This window comes from Amblyomma maculatum, chromosome 3 (genome assembly GCF_055883805.1).
Source record: "Amblyomma maculatum isolate TAMU_Amacu chromosome 3, ASM5588380v1, whole genome shotgun sequence".
Classification (NCBI taxonomy): Eukaryota; Metazoa; Arthropoda; class Arachnida; order Ixodida; family Ixodidae; genus Amblyomma; species Amblyomma maculatum.
In genome coordinates this window covers 131,447,554-131,467,356 of record NC_139346.1, presented here as the reverse complement: position 1 = coordinate 131,467,356, position 19,803 = coordinate 131,447,554, and the positions used below count along the sequence as shown (strand labels likewise).

Genomic DNA, 19,803 nt, shown 5'->3' with positions numbered 1-19,803 from the left:
CGTTCAGCCTAAACGTCTGAAAGAAGTTAGCTGCTTCTAAATGCTGAGTCATAAGGATCATGAGCTTAGAGAATGAGACGATCACATCGCGGGCTGAACACCAAGCCGTTCAAGTTTACTTCTTTTTTTTTTTTTTTTTTGGGGGGGGGGGGGGGGAGGCTGAGGACTTGAAAAGAAAAATACCGCTAATGTGGTAGTTTGGCACCTCTTTTGTGAACCGGGGTCTAAGCCTGTGTAAGCTCCATTAGAGCGTCCAGTAGCGTCCGAAAAATTGTTGTTGACGAACTGTTTAAATCACTCCGCTCTCTTCAAAGCACTCAGTATTATCGAGCCAGGTGAGATTTTTTTTTTTTTTTACTGATTTTATGAACATATTAATCACTTGCTGTATGCACATGGGGATATTCGGCAACGCTCAACAAACATCTTACTTGAAGTCTTTTCAGATGCTTTACCCTTATTAACGTCGACAACGTACGGATCTTCTGGCCTCTTCTAACTCCGTTTTCTTTGTATCTTAGTTCGAAGAAGAAATCTAAAGAAGCAATTCCTGAACTGAATTCGAACCCTTTCTGGTGTAATCTTCATCTCGAGCATTTGAAAGCCTCCACAATGTGTCATGTAATCGTGGCCGTTTTTTTTTTTTTTTCATCCTTTAGTTACCCCTCTCTCGAGTATGTTTCTCTTCCATTTATCCGCGTTCCTATTGCGCAGCCTGATCTCCACAATGTCTCCGAACCCTTCGCAATGGGAGATAACCTCGACCATTCACATTTCTTGTAACCCTAAACACCGCGTGCCGTAGTCCCCGTGAATTAAGAACCTTGTGTCCCCTTTAATTTGTGAGATGTCTCTTCGTGCTTGGTTTCACAGCATGTCTATTCAACTCCTCCATGTCCCTCCTGAAATGTAACCAAGTTTCTTTCTCGTATAATCTCCCTTTTCCTATTTTATACATTTTCCATTTTTTCTTCATGCCTTTCACCCCTCTTCGAATCTGCAATTTCTCGATATCCCTCGTAATTAATTGACGTCGCAGTGCATGATCTCGATATCATCATCGACTTTGACATGGCAACGATATTTTACCCGGGCATATATATTCTTTCTCCTCATATAAGTGTAGTTAACCGGCAGATTCCCAACCAATGATGATATTGCGCGAGTCGTTTGTTTGAACTTTGCCGCGCTACAATTTGAAAATCGACGCACCCCACAAGTTGTGAAACCGCGGAGAATCGCGATATCGCCTGCGTCACACATCGAAAGATGGCGCTGCATTTCTTACGTTTTATGCTGTGCGAGTCGTTTGACGCACAGATCCCGCGCCGTTCCGTAGCAGACGACGCGTCTGTCTCGGTGCTTGCGGTCGTGGTGTGTCGCAGCTCTCCCCAGGTTTATCGTCGTCAGCAGAGAGCAACGCGTGGACAAGGAGTGCTGCTGCTACGGGGCTACACACGATGACACGTGAGTGTGCCGATAGCGCTTCTATGCTTGACCGCGGGCAAACAAGGTTGATCTTGCCCGGCTGAAGAGACGTGAGTGTGCGCGAGTTCGTCGGATTCGCTTCAGAGGGATTCGCCTCATCTCCGGCGCGATGCATGATCAATCACGACGAAGGTCTCTCACGTGCTAGGAATGCTGTTGTAGTGTAGCTCGCGGCTTGACAGCCCGATCTATAGCCCCGCTTGATTTTGTTGTAACAGGAATAAAAAAGGAAAATGGGCACATTGGCGTTTTTTCCCTTTTTAGAAACGACTACTGCCTGCGGGAAGTGACCGCAGGAATGCATTTAAAATCGACTTTCTAATGCGAACAGCTTACTGGTGAAGTACTGATGTAATGCTAATGCGAATGTTTGAGGCATAATTTCGGAGTTGTGCGCAAATATGTGTGTACAGAAAGTAGAATTTTCGCAGCACAGTCAGTGATGGCCAACCAAGCCAGAGTAAAGCAATACTATATGTTGTGAAAGGTATAATGTGAAGTAAAAGCACAATAATATTCTAAGAACGTATTTAGTAAATAAACCACAAACTTGGATAATGACAGAAGGAATCATTGAGTATGTCGGTCTTTCTCAGATATCGTTTTCACAAACCGCCCTTCTAGAGGAGTTGGAACATATTGAAGGCGTCTTTACTGGTTGTTATAGCTGCAACATCCTAGGTGCACCCTCTATACATAGCTAGTTGAATGCATGAGAAATGGTTTATTGGGTGTGAAGCGTTTCGATTCAGTAATATCTACTATTAATATCTATGAATTAATTATTATTAATATCTATTATTAATATTATTATTTGTTACAGGCAGCACTTAAGTTGTGTAACTACCTGCTAAGACAGGCGATCCAGCTCGCGTCCACTCCTCGTTGACTAGCCTAAAGGAATTTTAAAGTTATAACCTCCTAGCTGCGAATATTAACTTTATTGACGTGGATCTACTTGAACTGAGTATACTAAGAAAGGACAGACTATAGTGTAAAATGCCAGAGTATGTACAGGTGGTGTTAAAAACCTTTAGCGTACGTCTTGGCGAAAACAACTGAGGCATTTAACAGTTTAGTCCAAGAAAACTTGTCTTAACGTAGAGGTTTGCGAGTAAAATACAAGGGAGCACAAGACACAAGCGCAAAGAGGTGTCTGGCTTCCTTCAAGAGCTTTTGAATGAGCTATCTGCGCGACAAATTCTTGATCCGGAATTTTAAGTGACGTGCTTTCTCAGAACAGAGATCACAAATTTAGTGAGCAGGTGTCTTGTGCTGTCCCGTTGTATTTTGTTGACACACATCTGTATTCAGGTTATGTAAGGCCGACTAGGCCAATGCAAAACTTTGCTGAAGAAAACATCTTTATGCAGAGACCAATAGATGTGATACTGCTTTCCTTTTCTGCCATTCCAGACAAAGGAAACCATACTGTTGTTAGTTTCGAAAGTAGTAGTAATATGTCGTTTTTATTTAAAATAACAATGAAAGATAGTGACAATATGTTTGCCAGCCTCGGTATCTACTATCCTAAAAACTGAAGCAGCCTGAAATGGTGAGGCGAAAGCGAAGAGGTGGTAAGGAACAAGGAAGGTAAACCAAAGATGAGCGACAAGAAGAAAGGACAGGGTCTAAAAACCGCCTTTCCATGGAATAATTCCTCTTACAACGCGCAACTATTGTCATGAAGCTTTCATTCGATTGTGGCAAATCAAGTGGATATTGGTTATTTCGGGCTGGTATTAAGTATTTAAAGATGGGGAAACGGTGCCTTTTTCCTTCACTTAGGATGTATTCGACAAAATTTGTAGGGAAGCGAATGTTGTGCAGTTAAAACAAGTTATGTATTCCACGAACACCCGGACGTGCAGGCAAAGGCAGCAGTCCCATAGCTGTCATGGAGACCGTTGCGGGAAACAAGTGTAAGAAATACCACCATTATTTCCATTATTAATCATCGGTTCGATGATCTCAGTCGATTTCATTCGGGGGCCTTGCTGCCGTCATAATAAGTAACATATCAAAACCCACACCATGATTTTTTATTCATTTTTCCTCACTGTACAAAGGTTGCTGCTCGCTGTGACAAAATAGATGTAGCATGTGTTACTGACCCCTGGTCGACGCGAGTTTATTCAGCATCAAGTACAAACCAGGAGGGTAGGAGTAGCGGCTAATAGTACAACAGAACTAGTATAAAAAAAGGAGTTGTGGTTTAGCTCTGGTTAACCCTAGTTGAATTGCTGAAGCAACGGCAGAAGCTTATTTTGCCATTACATTATTCCCCTATCACGCCCTACCAGTGTAAGGTGCTACATTATTGGGGGCACTTAAGCTCATCCTTTAAGGGTATGACAAGAGAGCGTAAGCTACCAGCTCACATATAAAGTCATGCTTCAACCTAGCCGTATGGACGTGCCTGCGTGTCGTAGGGGTAACGAGAATGCAACCGGTTCTGGCAAGCTGATTCTGATATAACCCTCCCATATGAAAAGAGCGACCCGAGTTGGCAGCTCCCGCCTGTGGCACAGGGGCAACGTGAATTTAAATGTAATGACGGGCTGATTTCTTTTATGAGGAGACCGTAGCTACGCATCTGCACCGCGTAGCTGCGGCTATCCGATGTCTCGCTTTGCCTGCCGTAGTATTGATTTCGCAGTAGTAACATGCATTCTATTAATGATTATATTGTTACGGTGCGCAGTATCTAGATGACGACGACGCACTGGTGTGGTGTTGTGAAGAAGACGACGCTCAAGCTAAGCTGGGTTTGTGCTGGTGGTGTGAGCTTCTGAGAGTCATCTGGCTTTTACCGCTGTGTAAGTTTCCCTTAACATTTGGTGGAGGATTGCTGGAAGTGCACCTGTAGGAAACCTGGATCTCCGTAGTGGCCGCCAGATTGGTACCATCACTATGCCATCCGACGCGACATCAGCCTTCCACAGTCGTCATGACGCAGCCTCGTGATCCGGGCACCTTTTGCGGCACCGACCATGTCGACGTAGAAGACTGGATCGGTATGTACGAGCGAGTAAGCAAGCACAATCATTGGGACGCCACCCTCATGCTCGCAAACGTCATCTTCTATCTGGCAGGTACGGCGCGCGTCTGGTTTGAGACGCATGAAAATGATATCACATCCTGGGATATGTGCAAAGAGAAACTTCGCGATCTATTCGGCAAGCCGATCGGACGCAAGCTCGCCGCACAAAAAGACCTCGCATCCCGTGCCCAGTCTTCCACGGAATGATATTTGTCGTATATTCAAGATATTCTAGCCTTATGCCGAAAAGTGGACAGCGCCATGTCCGAGTCAGACAAAGTTGGTCACATATTAAAGGGCATTGCAAACGATGTTTACAATCTGCTGCTTTGCAAAGACTGTCCGACGGTCGACTCAGTCATCCAAGTTTGCCGGCAGTTTGAGCAAGCAAAACACCGTCACATTACTCCCCGCTTCGACCGCTTGCCAAATACAGCTGCTACGTCTTCGTGCGAAGACAGTCCAACACTGCAGCAGCCATCGCTGCCTTCAAACTTGACCAGAATTGTTCGCCGAGAGATAGAAGCTATGGCGCCCGTTGCGTTCGCTCCTCAACCGGCAGATGCTACTATAGCTTTAATACAATCTGTCGTTCGCCAGGAGTTCGCAAATGTGGGCCTCAACGCGAACGTGGGCTTCAACTCTGGCCAGTCTTCTGCACAGCCCTCGTTCCAACCTAATGCACAGCTATCTGTCCAACCCACCGTTCCGGTGGTAGCAGCTGCGGCTCCAACTGCGCCCTTGCCGACGCGATACCGCTACCGCAATCCGGACGAATGGCGAACCTCGGATGACCGATCGATCTGCTTCACCTGTTCACGTGTCGGCCATATTTCTCGTCATTGCCGCAGCCGTTGGATTCCGCCACCTCGACCCCGATACTTTCCAGATCGCAGCGCCGAATATCCACACCCAAACCATTTCCGGGATACTCGCTCTCGTGACTTCAACTCGCTAGCTCCGCGCATGTCCAGCCGCTCACCGTCGCCTCAGACCCGGAGGTCCCGCTCGCCCCTACCTCACCGTTCACCATCTCCTCACTTCTCTGGCTCTCTTCCGGAAAACTAACCAATGCAGCTCCCGGAGGTGATGCTGCATTGACGACCCGGCCCGAAAATCCTCTGCTGACCCTCGCTAATCGCCGCAACCTTCTAGACATCTGTGTGGATGGTGCCCCTGCTACTGCCCTCATTGACACTGGTGCCCAAATTTCAGTCCTCAGCTCATCCTTTCGCCGCCGTCTCAAAAAGGTTGTCACACCCGCCGCTTCATCCGCCGTTCGTGTCGCCGATGGAAGCGTCGCTGCCGTCGTGGGACTGTGCACTGCGCGCGTCAGTATTTCCGGTCGCACTACCCCTGTCCTCTTCACTGTTATCGACCGCTGCCCTCATGACGTGATCCTCGGCATCGACTTTTTAACGGCCCATTCTGCCCTGATTGATTGCTCAACTGGCCTTCTTCGCTTAGACCTGCCCTACTGCCCCGAAACCAGCGATGTCAAGCCCCGCCTCCGATCCGCCGAATTTGTTCGTCTACCACCCGAAGCTGCTACTTATGTTCCGCTGGCCCCGTTCCCCGCAGTTCCTGACGGCACATACGTCACTTGCCCAATTACCGATGTTGTTCTACGTCGCAACATCATACTCCCTCATACCGTTGTGACTGTCACTGCTAACCGCACCTCTCTTCCCGCCCTCAACTTCAGCCGCTCGACCCAAGTTTTACCCCATGGCATCGCACTTGCTGATCTGGTTCCTTTGGCGGACTGCGAAGTTGCTGCTCTAACGCCTCAGCATCTGTCGGAGCAGCATATATCAGCTTCTTCACATTCGAACCTCTTTTCAAGCATGATATCTGCGGATCTGCCAGATGACCAAGCCAGAGCTCTCTCCGACCTTTTGCTGTCGTACGCTGATATATTTGATTTCGGGGACCGACCATTGGGCCAAACATCCGTTGTGACCCATCGAATCAATACGGGTGATGCCAGCCCCATCCACAGACGGCCTTATCGTGTTTCCCTTACTGAGCGGCATGCTATACAGAAAGAAGTTGACAAGATGATGACGCAAAACATTATTGAGCCTTCCTGCAGTCCCTGGGCGTCCCCTGTCGTATTGGTCAAAAAGAAAGACCAAAGTTGGAGGTTTTGTGTGGACTATCGCCACCTTAATCAAATAACAAAGAAAGATGTTTACCCTCTTCCACGAATTGACGACGCGCTTGACTGCTTGCATGGTGCCAGCTATTTTTCTTTTATCGACATGCGTTCAGGCTACTGGCAAATTGCTGTCGACGAACGGGATCGCGAGAAAACCGCATTTGTCACCCCCGACGGACTCTATCAATTCAAGGTGATGCCATTTAGACTCTGTAACGCTCCTGCGACATTCGAGCGCATGATAGACTCGCTCCTCCGTGGCTTCAAGTGGACAACATGTTTATGCTACTTAGATGACGTCGTAGTTTTCTCTTCCACGTTCGCAACCCACCTTGATCGACTTTCTACAGTCCTGGCCGTTTTTCGCCGCGCCGGTCTTCAACTGAACGCCAAAAAATGCAGCTTCGGTAGGCGCCAAATCAAAGTCCTGGGTCATTTGGTTGATGCAAATGGTGTACAGCCCGACCCTGACAAGGTTCGAGCCGTGCGCGAGTTCCCCACCCCCACGTAGCTCAAGTGACGTGCGAAGCTTCCTTGGCCTTTGCTCCTACTTCCGCCGCTTCATTCGGAACTTCGCAGACATCGCTCGTCCGCCTACCTCTCTTCTGAAGACAAACGTACCTTTCACATGGGGTTCTGACCAAGCTTATGCCTTCACGACGCTTATTTCCGCCCTCACTACACCACCTGTTCTGGCGCACTTCGATCCTTCTGCACCTACCGAACTGCGCACCGACGCTAGCGGCCATGGTATTGGTGCTGTCCTTTGCCCAATCCCAGCATGGGTCCTCCCGCGTCATTGCTTATGCCAGCCGCCTGCTTTCGTCCTCTGAGCGCAATTATTCAATTACAGAGCGGGAATGCCTTGCACTCGTTTGGGCGCTGACCAAGTTTCGCCCTTATTTGTTTGGGCGGTCCTTCTGTGTAGTGACAGACCATCATGCTTTGTGTTGGCTGTCCTCACTTAAGGACCCCACTGGCCGTTTAGGTCGCTGGGCCTTGCGAATACAAGAGCACGAGTTTACTGTGGTATACAAGTCCGGCCACTTACACCAAGACGCTGACTGCTTGTCCCGCCATCCCGTAGATCCTCCCGATTTGTCCGACCATACTGCTGACGACTACATTTTGTCCATCTCGGACTTTATAAATATCGCCTCAGAACAGCGTCGGGATCCTGCCCTGCAACCAATTATAGACCAGCTGCGCAACAACCCCGACTCTTCCGCCAGCATGTTTGTGCTCCATAACGAGACATTATACAGACGCAACATGCGTCCAGATGGCGCGGACCTTTTACTGGTTGTTCCGGCTCATCTGCGCTCTACTGTCCTCGCCCAACTTCACGACGCCCCTACAGCAGGACACTTGGGAGTATCACGCACGTACGACCGTGTGCGACGACGATTTTTCTGGCCTGGTCTTTACCGCTCTGTCCGTCGCTACGTCGCCGCTTGTGAGCTATGTCAGCGCCGTAAGACACCATCGCTTCAACCTAGTGGGCCCCTGCAACCAATCTCAGTGCCGACTGAACCGTTTTCTCGTATGGGCCTCGATCTTCTTGGGCCTTTTCCGACGTCGACGTCTGGAAACAAATGGATTGCTGTGGCGACTGATTATGCTACCCGATATGCTATAACCAGGGCCATCCCCACCAGCTGCGCCACCGACGTTGCTGACTTTCTTTTGCATGACGTAATCTTGATTCATGGCGCTCCGCGTCAACTGCTCACAGATCGTGGCCGCTGTTTCCTTTCTAAAGTTGTTCATGACCTTCTCCGCTCATGCGCTACTCGTCACCAATTCACCACGGCCTACCATCCGCAAACGAACGGTCTTACTGAGCGCCTTAATCGCACACTGACCGACATGCTATCTATGTATGTGTCCGATCACCATCGTGACTGGGACATCTCCTTACCTTTCGTCACGTTCGCCTATAACTCCTCACGCCATGATACCGCCCGTTACTCTCCCTTTTATCTACTTTTCGGCCGCAACCCTTTACTCCCCTTCGACACCTTGCTGCCTCTCGACAACTCTTCCTGTAGTTACGCTTCGGACGCCATCGGCCGCGCTGATGCCGCCCGCCACATTGCTCGAGACCGGCTTGGCGCGTCTCAGTGCTCACAAAAGCGTCGTTATGACCTACATCACCGAGACGTCCACTACCCTTCTGGTTCCCTCGTGCTTCTTTGGCTCCCGGCCCGTCGTGTGGGGATGTGCGAGAAACTTCTGCCTCGTTACGTAGGTCCTTACTGCGTCCTGCGACAAGTCACCGATGTGACTTATGAGATCGCCCCTCTACAGCCCAAGTATCCTTCCACAACCCCTCATCCAGAAATTGTGCACGTCGCCCGTCTGAAACCGTACTATTCAAGTTCTCCTGTGTAGACAGCACCGGGACGGTGCTTCTCCCGCGCGGGGAATACTGTTACGGTGCGCAGTATCTAGATGACGACGACGCACTGGTGTGGTGTTGTGAAGAAGACGACGCTCAAGCTAAGCTGGGTTTGTGCTGGTGGTGTGAGCTTCTGAGAGTTATCTGGCTTTTACCGCTGTGTAAGTTTCCCTTAACAATATTCTGTTTAGCTAATGACTGTGACTGCTAACAATGAATTCGAAATTTCTCTAAGGAATGCCAGGATAGTGTTTTTCATTAACGTTACTCCTACACCTTCTGCCCTTGTCAGCATTTTTTTCGAGGTAAGAGAGAGAGAGAGGAGCTCTTTAATGGAGAGGAACAGAAAATTGGCAAACCTTTGAAATCTCCCGACTTGATGCTTTGCTCGGGAAAGCGATATGGGGGGCAGGAAAACGGAAGGAGAGAGATATTGTAAAGGTAACGTTAGAAAATAAAATCGTGGGTAAATATATGCGACCATGGAATATGAGGGTGGATGCATCCAAGAGGTATTATGGGAGGATAAAATATAGTAATATCCTAAAATACCCCAAAAAACTTCACTCCGTAGTCTTGGTTAGGAACATGTCTATGGAAACAGTTTCATCTGAATAAGCAAATAAAATGCCCTCTGCTAGTCTCTGCTCTATATGGGACGATAACAGACGTAATACAGAGTCTAGTGTTTGAGGGCCTTGAGTGAGTCACTTAGTAAGGTCTTAATATATGTCCACGCTTATAGGTATATTCTGGGCATCTAACACAATGTGCTGCACTGCTTCGACTGGGCCACAGTTGCCGCATCGTGCCGTGCCGTTCACTTGTGCTAAACGAAACTATCAGTTGTTAGCGAACGCGACGTTTTAATGAAACAGGTGCTGAAAACCTTCCAGGTGAAGATGAAGCCTGGGTGGAGCTATAGGCCTGAGATGTGGGTTCATGGAGTGCATAAATCGGTCAGGTGTGGCAATTCGTAATTTTACCTTTTAGTGAGTTGAGATGCCTCAAATTTCGTGAAGAAAATCCGCCTGTAATTCCGATAAAGAATACCGCTTCGGGCTGCTTTATCCGCTTTTTCTTTGACCAAGGTGTCACAATGACCTTTAATCTTCTTAAGGGTTACAGAGTGGCATGTGGCAATAAATTGTTTGCAATGTCCGGCCCTATGTAGGACCGGTCTTCGCAAACACACTACCAACACTGGGCTCAAGGTTTGTGCTGCCTGAGAGCCTGATGATGTCGGTCAGCAATGCCAGGAGAAAATAGTTGGCCATTAGTATTCAACAGGTTGGAAAGGTATTGTACCACTGTTCTAGAGGGCGTGAAATAAAAAATGCTGGCCAGGGATTCGACGCAGATATTGGATATGAAGGATATAGGCGCAGGAGGAGGAAAGGATATAAGAGGAATATTAAAGAAGCGTATACAAAGAAAAGAAGCGCAAGGAGCAGTGATGCACGCCAATGGCTGCGGATTGATTGCTGTCTTAGGCCTGAGTCTTATTTAGCATACGCTAACCCCACGCATGCACTGCGTGTTTTTGCAATTCTGTCTCCACTAACATTCAGCAAATACCTCTAACTTACAATCGAACTCTGGGCTAAGTGGCCGAATATATACCCACTCTGATGGGCTGCAACGTGCGGGAGTTATTACGCTAGTCCAAGGTATAATGCATTCCTTTCATATCAACATAGTCATCGTTTAAGCGCGTGTTTCGTTATTTCTGGTTATGCCAAAAGGATAAATATCAAAATTAACTACCTTCTTTAAGGACAGAAATGAGCAGTCGGTGTGAAATATGCAGAAAAATATATTACTCGAGCTTTCTGAATGATGAGGTTGTTTCAAGCGCTCTTCTGAAAATAAATGTTTCTTAGAGGCACTGTTCCGTCAGAACGCACTCGCGCAAATACAGTTTGCAAATGTAGAGCCAGCGTAAAAATATAAAGCGAGGCCCGTTCATGAAAGAAAGTTTCTACTGACTTACCGTGCTATTTTTGTTTGTTTTGCCGCACTATCTAAGCAATAATAGGTAACAAGCAGGCGGTTAATAGTTCGACGTTCCCATTTAAAGTTCACCCCAACGGTAACACCGTCGTTTCAACACCCGCAAAGTGTGTAACATGTGAGGGGAGCCGGTTTGTGGCCGCTGCTTTTTTCGATTACCGTTCCCTTGGCATCGTTCTCAGCTTATTGGCTTTGAGGTGCTCAAGAGAATGACCTAGTTTTGTTCAAGTCCGCGTTGGTCATGGGGCTTACTGGAAAACAACTATCAATGTGCTCTAAAAAACGAAATTATCACCACGCATTTTTCTTAAGAGTATAAATTTAAGCCAGGCTGGCTGACATGACTTTGCGAATCCATAAAGAGAGACAAGAGGACTTTGGTCTCACAGGTCTCGGGGAGCTTCAGAGGACATTTTTAGGCTTTTTCGTGTTTATATACGCTTGTTACGTTTACAGCATCCTCTCCATTAATCCTTGCCGAATGTTCTGGCGAAAGTCGCCCAAAGCGCGACGTCAGGCCCTCACCCCCCTCCTTGAGTACACTCCGCGAATCGCCCGACCAAAAAAAAAAAAAAAAAAAAGAGACTATACCCCGTTCCTATCTTCCGCGTTACTAGCGCTGAACACTCGCATTCAGGAGGGTTAGCTATTGTGTAAGTTTTTCTTTTTCGCTTCTCTCGTCATCTGTATGCTTTCGGAAGCAATATCTTGCTTTGTATTTTTATTGCTACCTCTCCTTCATTTATTCACTTTCCTTCAGTGGCTAGCACAACACCGCTAAGAAAATCTGTGACCAAAACGGGAATACGAGTCAGTTCAGCGATCATTTCCTTTTGGTTCATTTTTAGTACCAATCTGGAACGGTTACTATTTTTTTTTTTTAAATACCTTAAAACGATAGACTCACGTCATTTCGTGCAGCTGTAGATACTGCGTCTGTAGTGACAGCAAAACCACGGCTTGGCTTGAATAATTACTCAGGCATCATCAAGGAGACGTTTTGCCCTTGAACGATTACTTCGTAGAGGGAAAATAAACGGAACTGACGCGAAAGAAAAATAAAGCGAGTATTATACACGTGGAATGTTTCGCGGTCCAACTAATGGGTTTGGTGTGCTAATTCTGAAGTGGGGCATTAGGCGGCCCCTTCTTCGGTGTTGCCACGCTTGCTATTTCGAAGACTTCCCCCGTTTACCGGGCGTAATAATTGGTCCTGCTGGTATAGCACAACCTGGCAGGGTTCTTTTTTTTTTTCACCTCTTTCGCTAAAGCGAAGGGATGTTGGCCTTTTCTTAACTAGACATAAGCTTCGCGGTAGCAAGCTTCTTTTAGAGGATGGTAAATAAGAACGATTTTAATGCTTGGAGCCCGCTCTACTTCTTGGCTCGCAGTGATGAACCAATATTCCACCATATGCACTCAATCTGTCGAAAAGGTTTCTTCGTTGATGGTGCCATGTGGTCCAAAGTTCAGGCTCTGGTTCACATTGCCCGATTGTCACGCGAGAGCGCTGCATGACAATCGATTTGGTTTGGTTTAATAGGTTTAACGTCCCAAAGCGGCTCAGGCCACGGAAAAGGATTCGCTCCAGCCGGAGCTCCATCTGTGTCGACAGAGGTGTTACTCCAGCGACATAGGTCAGCACCGACAACAGGAGGGACCGCGTCATAGTGGATCGAGCCGTGAGCGGACACAAGAGCTTCTCATACTCCCCTTGCCCTCGATTCAATTTTCTCTTGAGCAGAGGACCAATTCCTATCAGAAAGGCCTTTTGAATTAAAGTGAAAACCAAGGAGGCGGACTTCAGCTTTCACGAGAAGACCATGAGCAGGCTGAAGACTGGATGGTGCACACCCAAAATAGAAGGTGGCACTCTTCGACCTATTAACCTTAGCCCCGCTCGCTTTACAGCACACCTCCATGAAATCCAGAACAGAGGAGACAGAAGCCTCATCCGGGACGACAATGGTTAGGTCGTCTGCATAGGCAAAGATGGGAGCTGGTGGAGAACCTGGTGGTAACGGAACACGAGCTATCCGACTGTCACGAGAGAACCTTTGTAGAAGGGGTTCAAAGCGAGCACGTAGAGGTTAGGAGTTAGAGGGCATCCTTGACGAACTCCACGGCCACGTCTAAAACTTCTGAGGTGCGACCTAGAAACTGGCCTGGAATACAGAACTCCGACCATGCGCTGGAAATCAGAGTCTATACCAGCTTCCTCCAGGACTTGGAATAAGTATGGACGACTAACAACGTCAAATGCCTTTTCCTGATGAAAGGAACAAAGAATACCCTGAAGATTTCTGTGTTGAGCCCAAAGGAAAAGGTCCCTGAGAGCAAAACCAGGAACTACTCGCAAGCGGAGCCGCATTAAAACTCGTAAACGAGGAGAATGGCTGAGAACGGCCCCATTATGAATTTAGAGGTGCAGCTCATTGAGATATAGAAAGCGCTCTCGATACATCACGATATATGTGCACTCCGGGAGAGCAGGAAACGATGCTATCGAAATGGTGTTTGGGAGCGCCTTTTCAATTTTTTTGCACATTGCATGAACCACCACTGCAGATGATGATGATGATTATGAAAACTTTTTATTGAAAGGAGAAAGGAGGGGAATTTATGAGAAGGTTGGTCGGATCCTTAGTACGGGATTCAATTGACTAAGGCCGCCGCCCTCGCTCTTTCCAAGAAGGCTCGCTGGTCCTGAAGGTCCGAGCTGAACGGGGATGCCTCCCATCATTCGCTAGTTGGCTACGCTATAGTAAGGTAAGGTAAGGTAAGGTAAGGTAAGGTAAGGTAAGGTAAGGTAACGTTTATTTTCCAGTCAAATACATGGCTGAGGAGAAGGGATAAAAAGCCGCATTTGCAGCTTGACGAAGCTCCCAACCCCTATATTGTTTCGGCTAGCGGTTGGGTGAAAAAAAAAAAAAAAAAAAAAAAAACAGAAAGTCAGCACTCTTGGCTCCTTACAATGCACAGACTCGATGGCCATTCAGAAACGAACAACTGTTTCAAGGAATTGTAAAAAAAAGAACAAATCGACATCTGATAGGAATAAACAGCAAAACGTTTCACAAAATTGGCGATGGCAGAGTGAATGAAATAATTTGTAAATCTAAATGTGTTCAGTAGAGATGGCAACGCATAACTCAAAGACTAAAGTCCATAATTAGTTTTCGGACCTGGCACATATTAATATTCAGGGTGTCTTGTTATTATCCAAGGCACTGGGTTAACGGGTAGGTGTGTCATATTTATTAAATAATTAACTTGGTCGTGAAGCTGTGATTTATAAATATGTAAAACCCGAAACTCGTGTAGACTGGTTATTGGCACAATCCTGTACCTGAAAAATAATGTTTGCGTAGGATATAAGTAATCTACGTTAGCTGCAGCTCCAAGGGCCTGTTTCTGTAAAGTAAAAAGTTTCCGGATATTAATATATGTAGGTTTCTCCCACACGATGTCACAATATCTGGCATGCGATTCAAATAGAGCATTATAAAGAATAAGCTTTACTTTGGCAGGAAGCATCCAATTGCATCTCCTGATTATACGTACAGCTCGAGCTAATTTAATTCGTAGTAAATTTGTATGGTCATCCCAACGCATATGCTCATTGGAAATAACTCCCAACGTCTTCACTGCACTGATCAAAACATTATTAGCCTGCCTGCAAAATTTGCATTCCGCCGAGGAGTCTGGCTTGGTAGCATGAAGCTTTACTGGATTATTAAAAACATGGTTCGTAACCGGCAAATATTACACTGTTTTGCTTTACCTATACCGTATAATTAGTTAGCTGGCCACGGGAAATTTTGTCCTGATAAGTGCAACAACTGTAACACGTTTGCATAGGTTAACAATGGTTATGTGGAATCCGAGGAGGCAGGAGGAGGGACCACGGGGGAGAAAAGCTCGGGGAGCGGCGTGTTCACGCTCATTTCGCTCTACACCCTGATGACCTGGCACCCAAACAAGCTCTTTGCACGATGCACGAACCTTTTCAGGATCTTGCAGGCTAGCGGCGCAATTCTGCCCCGCATATAATTTCAGTGCGCAGTCTGAGAATACGCAATAGCATAATCCGAATTAGGATTAGAAGTTGCCATAGCAGTGGTCACCTATTCCAACTCTTTAATTTTCCCGTGCAGCACAGAAAGTCCAGTAATGCACCACCGAATTCTCGATACCCCTCTTACAGGAATCGCAACGTGCACGAAGGAGGCTCCATCTAATTTAGAGTAGCCCGTGTCCATCATCTTGGTCATCGCGTTCCTCCTTGCTTGATGATATTCCGGGTGCATGTTTTTAAGGAGGGACAGTGTCCTAAACTTACCCCTCCACTCTTTTGGGATGTCTTGTCAGGCTTCCACGAATAAAGGACAGCTGATTTTCAAGTCTTCCAGCACCTTGCGGCGCCCATCTTTTGCTTCCGAAAATCTGGCATATTAAGGTGAAAGCCCTTACTGCCTCATACTGTCGTTAGCTAATAATAATAATAATAATAATAATAATAATAATAATAATAATAATAATAATAATAATAATAATAATAATAATAATAATAATAATAATAATAATAATAATAAATCCCCTTTTCGGATGCATGCTATACATGGGCTTATGCCAATCACTATTGAATTGATACTTAATCAATAGTAATCGAATGATATCAGAACATTATTTAGGGCGCTTTCAAGATAATTTCATGATAATTTGTCTAATAATAAAGTAGTAATAAAATCAATAACCATCACTTACTAACTAAGGAGTGGTTAACTAACACTAACCAGACATTAACTAGTACTCAGAAAGTGCAAGTCATGGTTAACTATCACTAACCAATAGTAATGATTAGACGTTTCGGGACGTCCATAGCCAACCCGTCCAGACTGATAATGGTGACGTTTTCGGTCGTTTCGTCATCTTGACGTCACATTCGGTCATGTGTAATAATCGGAAGTGACAATGACGTCGCATGCGGTCAGTAGGTCAGGCCTAGTGATGACGTCACCAGGAGATTCACGCATATACGAAGCTGACCCCGCCGGGCGTTCGATGCAGGCGTCCGTGCGGCTCTTTTCATTTGGTGCTTCCTCGAACGCCGCGCCATAGGCATATATAGAAATAGACGCAGTACAGCAGGCATCAGCGGCATTTAAAATTCGTTGACAGCAAAAAAAAAAAAAGGGAGCCGTATCTGTCACAATTCTAGTCAATCACAAATGGTCTCGCAGTCAATGCCTAAGCAGCGCGGCGGGGAGGGAGGGCTTCCGCCTTGAAGCACTTTAGTGATCCAAACTGCCCCCTGATTTTTTTTTGCTTGAGAGGTGTGCCTCAATCAGCTCATCGGTGTACTGTGCACCCCCAACTGTATGAAGCGCTATGTAGATGTTTTTAGCGACAATCCCAGAGCGTCGTGCGACCCGTTCTCGAGTAGCGCTAACAACAACAAAAAAGAAAACATGCCCTTGCCGTAGACGTTAAAGATCGGGACGCCTCTCGAGATATAGAAGGATAGATGTCAACATACCGCGATAAGCTCTGAGTACTGACCCGTCTTGCGGGGCTCACGTCAAAAGTGTTTTTCCGTGGCGTAATCATTATCTTGATGCCAAAGTTGACTTCGGCACAATTCTCGAAGCCTGGGGGACCATTCAGAAATCAAAATATACGCCGGAGGGGAATATTTTAGATTTTTTAATTCTGCACCAGTGCATATTTTAAAGGCCAGACAAACATGCCGGAATTGTGATTTAAGGCGATTACTTTTCATTGATCGATCAGGTAGTAAAAAAACGAACATGAACGAATACAGGAAGTACGAAGTGCTCTCTCTAGCCGACTAAGCTGTGTGCAGCCTGTATTAAAGGTCAGAGCTTCAGTGATTTTTTCATCCTTTCCCAGCTGCATCTCGAAGGAACTAAACACAGGCTGAGCAGACGTAAATAGCCGAAATTTATGCCCAGTTTTATGAACGTCGTGAAAGCTAAAATATTAAGTGGCACTGTTCAGATCCGCTCCCGTCGCGTGTTTATCTTTGTTTTTTAACCGAGTTAAACGACCATTAGCTCACTCACTGAACGCTCTGTTTCACATGGTTTGAGCATAGTTTAGTGCCTGATTTTGGATTCTATGCGTCAAGGTCGTTTCGACGATATATCACCACGCTGTAGCCTAAGCATCAATTGGAAACCGCGATTATATAACGCTTATTAACTAGGACCTGAAGCTAGTACAGGGCTCTCGTATACTCGAGATAGGCTCTCCAACGATACATGAGTTGACGCGATGGATTAAAGTGCAATTCTTAATAAGAATAACTAATTAGCTGTAATAGGCCCAGCAATGAATCCAGTGCAATACTCGAAATAAGCTGTTCAGTGATATACGACGTGATGCTGTTGATTGAAGTTTATTTAGTTTTTATTTTATTCGATTCATACAGCTAGCTTTTTTGCAGAGGCTGTTGCAGGTTTGGGATATAAAATGGAAACAGAAAATGACGGGAATATTTACAATCCACACTTTGTAATGGCAGTCTGGAACAAGAAATGAAAAAGACGGGAAGGATACAATCAAATCACCCTGAAGAGACGTTTCGCAATATTTGTACAGAGGTCAGGCTACACGTATATAGAGCACTGAAGAAACAGTTGCCAGCCGTGAACTCAAACTATATGGTGACGAGTCATTAACCACTTCATCGGCTAAATCATTCCATTCGCGGACCGCCAGGGAACAAAAACCGCGGGACGTATTGCTGTGTGTTTGATAGTCGACTAAATGCTTGAAATGCCGCGTTCTTTCGTTTCAATGTGGTGGCAGTGAAAAGTATCTATTGCGGTCAGTTTTAAAGGCTCCAGTTAGAAGAAGATAAATGAACTTGAGTCGTGTAGTTTTTGCCTCGAGCACTAATAGTGCTAAGGGGATCACGCTAAAGGGATCAAAGTTTAATTTTAATCAATACTATTTAATTAACGATATTTGATTAAAACCTGCAATCAGTCTAGAGCAATTATACTTAACATAAGGCATCCAATGATATATGACTTGATGCTGTAGCATTATGCTGAAACGTTTGTCCCAATTAACTAATGAACTTTAATGGTTTAAGTCCTGCAATTAGTAGGGTACAATTATACACGAAATAAATTATCTTGTGACACTTGTGACTATTATACTGGTCATAAGCTGCACAGCAACTGCAGACACATTCTATACACCTATTTCGCACCCGGCGCGCCGCTCACGACCCAAGTAATGCTGCGCAGTAATAAAATAGCTAATCGCCAGTAGGTTTCGAGTCCAGCCTTAGGCAATGACATCACTTCGCTAGTCACTGCACTGGGGCACTGCATCATCTCAGTAGCCGGTTTCTTCATTTGCCGCTTCTCTCGTGTTACGCACTGGACGTCGTCGCATTTCCTTGCACTGATATAGTTGTATTACATTAATTAGGCTTTGTGCATCTTACTATACGTTAAAACAGCAGGTAAATATTCAACATGGCAAGACGTGGTGAAGCAAAGTTACACGCTAAAAACGAGTGCTAATTAATGTTTTTGCATGCTCATCCATGCTTGGCCAAGCAAGACAGGCATTCATTTTTTTTTTTTTCTGTTCAGCCACTCAGCTGAACCCGCACGTGCCGAGATCAAGGGCGGCACGTGTAAAAATGAAAATGCGGCGGTGATCTAGCAGTGTTTCGCATGAATGACGCCACCCTTCGCGGAAGTGTTTGCGCCGCTAAGCGTGCCAGTCGGCTGCATGATGGATGTGCGCACTCTCTGCCGCGCAGGTGCTTGCCAAGCTGATCCCCATACTGTCACCGCACATCGTTGGCAGCTGTGGAACGCGAAGGACAGAGTGGCGCGCAATACGTTGCGTAATCGTGTTCTATTCTCTTAGTCTGAGAGCTGGGAAACGATGCCCGATATCCTCCCTCATTTCTGCTCAAGATTCTCCGCGAAAACAGAAAGACCAAATAATTTTTTTTTTTTTTTTGCTGTGAAGTGCTGAATGCTGGCTCAGGGCGAATATTTTAACGCCATTTGAAGAGGAATAACTGCTGCTTAAATGGCTGGAAGCGAAGAAAGCTGGTGACCCGACCGGTGTGTCCCGACGACATTAAATGCCGCGCCATGTACCTAGGTGCTGAGCTCCGTTGAACGCGCGTTCGCTCAAAATGTGGAGCAAATATATATTTCAACTTGTCATCGCTCTCATGTTGAATAGTTAAATACGTTTTCTGGATTATTACTGCTCATTTTTGGCCTTACGGAAGCAGGAGCTAGCAAAGTAAGAAGAGATGTAAAGCATGCCGATGAGGATTTCCAAGAAGACTCAAGACCCGTCACCAGCCCCAAGTGTTCCACACCGACTGCAGAGCTGGATGTTCGCCGCCTGTGGCGGACTTGTGCAGAGAGAAGGTTGTCAATAAGCCACGTTCCACAAGAAGTGGGACTAATGGCGACTAAGGAGGAAGACTTCGCCGAAAGATTGATCGAAAACAATAAAAGCAGGAGCCTTGTCCGGCTCCTGCACCAAAATTCTTTACGTGAGTTCATATAAAATATGCCTTATGACAATTTTGCGAAACAAAAAAAGAAAATGGTCAGTGGCATGCCTGTAATTGCGATTAAGAGCACCGGTCATCAGTGACGTCGTCGCAGACCCTTCGTCTTGACG

At 46.2% G+C, this 19,803-nt stretch overlaps 1 protein-coding gene across 1 annotated transcript in view; it reads left to right on the top strand.

The window, feature by feature from the left end:
• Positions 1 to 1,348: 1,348 nt before the first annotated feature.
• The window catches only part of LOC146196042 (protein ABHD15-like), a 239,641-nt gene continuing 221,186 nt past the window's right edge, over positions 1,349 to 19,803 (top strand). The window contains exon 1 of the mRNA XM_084598052.1: positions 1,349 to 1,467. The gene's annotated coding sequence lies outside the window, so the exon portion shown is untranslated. The remainder of the gene's footprint in view (positions 1,468 to 19,803) is intronic.